Source organism: Gobio gobio, assembly GCF_949357685.1.
Source record: "Gobio gobio genome assembly, chromosome: 11".
Lineage (NCBI taxonomy): Eukaryota > Metazoa > Chordata > Actinopteri > Cypriniformes > Gobionidae > Gobio > Gobio gobio.
Window position 1 is genome coordinate 33,371,433 of NC_137104.1, and position 6,000 is coordinate 33,377,432.

Consider the following 6,000-nt stretch of genomic DNA (forward strand, 5'->3'; position numbering starts at 1 on the left):
TTTCACTGCAGCATCCGACTCCGAGGATTTCGGTGCTGCAAATACTGACGACGCTCTCCCGCCAAGCGGCCAGGAAGCGCGGCCATCAGCGGCGTATGACGAGCTCGTGGATGTACTCGCGCGCGCTACACAGAAGCTCGCGATCGAGTGGCCGGATGAACCCCGCGAAGCTCAATCTTCTCGGTTGGATGAGAGATTCCTCAGCGGCCCTAATTCTAGGCCTCCGCGGAGGAAGCTACCATTTTTCAGTGATCTACACAGTGAGATTTCTAGATCCTGGAAGCAGCCGTTCTCAGCCCGCCTAACTAACGCGGCAGCCGCTGATTTCACTAACCTCGTGGGTTTTGAGGAACAGGGCTATTCCGCTATTCCCGCGGTTGAGGACACGCTGGCCACTCACCTCGCGCCATCTTCAGCTCCCTCATGGAAGTCCCGCCCCCTTCTTCCCACTAAGCCGTGCAGGACCACTTCTGCCCTGATTGGAAAATCCTACATGGCGGCTGGTCAGGCTGGCATGGCCCTTCATACTATGGCCATTCTCCAGGCATATCAGGCGGATGTACTGAAGGAAATGGACGAGGGCACCGGTTTGACGCCGGAAGCTGTAAAGGAGCTTCGTAAAGCCACGGATTTGGCGTTACGAGCAACTAAACACACAGCTCGCGCTGTAGGGCGCTCTATGGCGGGCGCGGTGGCGGCGGAGCGCCACTTATGGCTTAATCTCACTGAGATTCGCGATAAGGAGAAAGTTTTCCTTATGGACGCTCCGATTTCCCAGTCCGGATTGTTTGGGGAGGCGGTTAACACTGTGGTTGAGAAGTTTAGATCTGCAAAATCCCAGTCTGCCGCTCTTAAGCAGTTCATGCCGAGGAGAGCGAGGGACGCTCCTTCCCCCTCCCCCTCTCAGTCCAGAGATCGCCCCTCTTTCAAAAGAGAGTTTACCGCCCGGAGGAGCGACCAGAGTTATCCTCCACCCACCACGGTCTGGGGAGCTCGCGGTCGTCCATTTCCCCGTCAACGTCCTCACAAACGCATCGACCCAAAGCGGCCCAGCAAACCTTCTGCTTCGGCCACTTCGAGTCGCTCCTGACCCTCCGGTCAGAAAAAGGGGAGCTGCAGTTCACGACCGGGGCTGGGTCAGACCGCGCAAGCGTTTCTGCCCGCCCCCCACCAGCTCTCCCTATCCAGCTCTGTCATTTCCGCCGCCCAGCGCGCTTCGGAATACAGAACCGAATATATCCTCGCCTTTTCCGGCGCTGGAGGAAGGAGACGCTCTCTGCTTTCTCCCCTCACGTCTGATTGGCTCACCATCCGCCGCTCGTCCAGACGGAGACACATCCGGTCTTCTCCGGGAACCAGAGCGGCCCAGCCTTCCACTGCCTACTCCGCGCCAGGACGCCACGTGCTCTCCTCTGCGGATGGCCACACCCCCCTCAGAGGTCCAGCTCGACACCCCAACTCAGGTATGTCCACCGCACCTCATCATACCTCCCACTTTGTCAAATTTCCTCCTCGAGTGGAAACTTTTGCCAGGGATATCATCCTGGGTCCTCCGCACGATTCAGTCAGGCTACACGCTTCAGTTCTGTCGCAACCCTCCTCGCTTCGACGGGGTCGCTCAGACGGTAGTAAACAGCGCCTCTCAGGCTTCTGTGCTACAACAAGAGCTCTCTTCTCTCCTCCTAAAGGGGGCAATAGAGGAAGTTCCGGCAACAGAGGAGAAATGTGGCTTCTTCAGCCGTTATTTCCTTGTTCCGAAGAAAGACGGCGGTCTGCGTCCCATCCTGGACCTCCGCCGCCTGAACTTCGCCCTCTACAAAGGGAAGTTCAAGATGCTAACGCTAAAGACTATCTTGTCTCAGATACGTGCGGAGGACTGGTTTGTCACTATAGACCTGAGAGATGCTTACTTCCATATTCAGGTTGTCAGACGACACAGGAAGTTTCTCAGGTTCGCCTTCAAAGGGAAGGCTTATCAATACAAAGTCCTTCCCTTCGGCCTTGCCCTGGCACCAAGGACGTTCACGAAGTGTATGGATGCTGCTCTGGCCCCGCTGAGGCTCCAGGGCATCCGTATTCTCAATTACCTGGACGACTGGCTCATTTTGGCCCACTCCAGGGAGTTAGCCTGTCATCACAGAGATGTCGTTCTTCGACACGTTCAATCTCTTGGCTTGAGAGTGAACACAGACAAGAGCGTTCTTACTCCGGCTCAGCAGACCACCTTCTTAGGTGTTCGTCTGGACTCCGTTCCGATGCAGGCCCGTTTGGCCCCTGCTCGGATTTCCAGTATCACAACATGCTTGGTCCGCTTCAGGCTAGGCCATCATGTTTCTGTGGGTACGTGTCGCAGGCTCCTGGGTCTCATGGCCGCAGCTTCCCCGGTGCTTCCCCTGGGACTGCTCCATATGAGGCCCTTCCTCTGGTGGATGAAACGCTCAGGGGCTCGGTCAACAGGATCGGCCCTTCGCCTATTGAAGGTGTCACGCGGCTGCTTTCGTGCCCTATCAATGTGGCGGGACCCTCTTTTTCTTCAGAAAGGGGTCAAGATGGGGGCTGTTTTCCGTCGCCAAATGGTTACGACGGACGCCTCTCTTACCGGCTGGGGTGCGGTATTCGAGGGCAGACCAGCTATGGGGATCTGGGAGGGGGAAGTTCTCTCCTGGCACATAAATTGCCTGGAGTTGAGAGCGGTATCCCTGGCCCTTCAGCATTTTCTCCCCTCACTCAGGGGGCATCATGTCATTGTCAGGACCGACAATATGGCAGTGGTGTCTCACGTAAATCGCCAGGGAGGATCACGGTCGCGCACCCTGGACAGGCATGCGCGCCGACTCCTCCTGTGGTCTCAGGACAAGTTTTTGTCCCTGAGAGCAGTCCATGTACCCGGAGTCTTGAACCTCGCTGCAGATTATCTGTCGAGACAGAAGCTCCGGTCAGGGGAATGGATGCTGAACCCTCAAACTGTGTCACAGATTTGGGAGATGTTCGGGAAAGCGGAAGTGGACCTCTTTGCCTCGAAGGAGTCGTCCCAGTGTCGGCTCTGGTTTTCTCTGAGCTCTCCGGCCCCGTTGGGGATAGATGCGTTCGCGCATCCATGGCCCAATCTGAAACTCTATGCGTTCCCGCCCATCAAACTGATTCCGGCGGTTCTGTACAGAGTAAGGGAGAGTGGGGCCAGCCTCCTGCTGGTGGCTCCACACTGGCCATCCCAGACTTGGTTCTCGGAGATGGTTCTCCTCCTGGACTCCTCCCCATGGGAGATACCGGTCAGGAAGGACCTTTTGACACAACTTCAGGGCAGGATTTGGCACCCTCACCCGGAGATTTGGAAGTTGTGGGTATGGCCCATCAAGGGCCAACGATACTAAACGCTGGTCTTTCTGCAGACGTTCAGGAGATCATTGCTAATGCGAGAGCCCCCTCCACAAGGAAGCTCTATTCCTCCAAGTGGAGGGTCTTTGAGTCGTGGTGCTCGACTCATGCAGCGGATCCAGTTAACTGCCCGGTTGGTTCAGTTCTGGAGTTCCTGCAGGAGAAATTTGCTGCTGGAGCAGCGGCCACCACCCTTCGGGTCTATGTCGCAGCTATAGCTGCCGGTAGGGAGTCGGACGAAATCCCGCTAGGCAAGCATAGACTGGTTTCATCTTTCATGCGAGGGGTTAGGCGCCTGAGACCGGCACGCTCCCCTGGTATTCCCTCTTGGGACCTCTCCGTGGTCCTTGAAGGGCTAACTTTGGCTCCATTTGAGCCTTTGGAGTCAGCTCCTGAGCGAATTCTGACTCTCAAAGTTGCTCTTTTGTTAGCTCTATCTTCTTTGAAACGAGTGGGCGATCTACAGGCTCTCTCTGTTAGTGGGACCTGTATGGATTTTGCCCCTGGCTTAGTCAAGGTTACCTTAAGACCTAGGCCAGGTTATGTGCCCAAAGTTTTGTCCACGTCATTTCGCTCTCAGGTTATTACTCTTCACTCCTTTCACCCCCCTCCGTTTGACTCGGAGGAAGACGAGAAACTTCATTTGCTCTGCCCAGTTCGAGCGTTGAAGTGTTATGTTGACCGTTCAGACAGCTGGAGGAAATCTAACCAGCTGTTGGTATGCTTCGGTGCTGGCCGCCGCGGGCTTGCCGCTTCGAAGCAAAGGGTTTCCCATTGGGTGACAGAGGCTATTTCCTTAGCTTATGAGGTGCGTGGTTTACCTTCACCTCTTGATATTAGAGCGCATTCTACCAGAGGTGTGGCTTCCTCTCAAGCACTTTTTAGAGGGGCTCTTTTGGAAGACATTTGTGTGGCGGCAGGTTGGTCCTCTCCGCACACTTTTGTGAGATTCTATAGTTTGGATCTCGACATGGCTCCGGGTTCGCATGTCCTGTCTGCTTAACCTAGTCATGTAGGTTATCTGGTGTTCTTTGAGCCAGATACGGCAGCGCTTTAGCTTGGCGTGTTTGGTATATCGTTCCCATTACGTCATTAAAGTGACGCAGCGTCGAGTGAACCTATGAAAGAGAACGTCTCAGGTTACTTGCGTAACCTATGTTCTCTGAGTAGGGAACGAGACGCTGCGTACGCTGCCAAGCTCTTCGCACTGCCGACAGGCTTTCCTTTTCGGCAGAGAAATCTGAGGAGCAGATGGCGCGCGCGAGCGCTAATATAGGTGACTACGTCAGGTGGGGCGACGTGCGCGCCATCAGCCAATCAATTGGCGTGATTCTATAAGGGCTTCAGACAATCGGCACACCCAGAGGGCGTCCCATTACGTCATTAAAGTGACGCAGCGTCTCGTTCCCTACTCAGAGAACATAGGTTACGCAAGTAACCTGAGACGTTTTCACGATATGAAAACATCAGTTTCACAGCATCACCGTATTAATTATTTAATAAATAAACTATTACTAAATGATGGTTATTATTATCACCAGTTAAAATGGCATTAAATTAATGAAAACTGATTTTTTATTTTGGTTGAACGAATGATTTGTTATAACAAACTTGAAACCATTTGTTTGTTTTGTTTTTTTATGAACATTTCAATAAAACATGTCTAATTAACTAAATTAAATAAATTATTATTAATTAGATTAACAACTTTAAGAATAATAGTCTAATAGAATAATACATTTTTATGATTTAATACAAATACATTACCAAAACGGTGGTAATCAAATAAAAATATATTCTTAAACAATTTTTAAATTATGTAATATTATTATTGTTGTTATTATTATTTATTGTAGGCCTACAATAGTAATATATTTCTGTCACAATTTCATCTAGTTAAACCGTTTATTTTGACGGGTTTTAGTGAGGACCCATTTCAGTGACGATCTGTTTCAGAATGTATTTGATAATGGCTTTTAATCAAATAAAATCATGAAAATGTGCATTGGGGGTCTCAGATCAGCTCTGAAATGTTCATATGTCCATGTCCAAATATGTTTTTTGAGACGTTAAACACCACGAGCATCGCGTAGGCTACTTAAGTATGTAGGCTAGTAGACGAAACGGCGCTGCTCATTCACAGAGACAGAATAAACAGATCATATATTCTTATAGCAGTGTTTTGAGCTTTAATATTCACACACCATGTCGCGATTTGATTTATTGTACAGCTCTACTTTGGACATGTGTAACGCCCCTTATGGTTTGAACATCTGAAGCATGGGAATTTTTCCACGCTAGCTCCTCCCCCTTATGGGTGGTGTATGTACACCATGGGAAAATTGGACATGTGTAACGCCCCTTATGGTTTGAACATCTGAAGCGTGGGAAAATTTCCCCAACGCACAGAAGTTCTAAGTGATGTTAACTTTTTTTAAAGAAATGTATAATAAAGACAGAGTCAGAGATGATATCAGTGTTTTTTACTTTATTAAAGATGTAATTTCATTACATATGAAATCTTTTATCACTTTTAAAACGTTAAAGCATCGATAAGTTTAAATTGCATTTTTTCTCTAAAAGTTGTCCAAAAAAGAGTTAGTGTTATTTTAAGATGTCAAGACA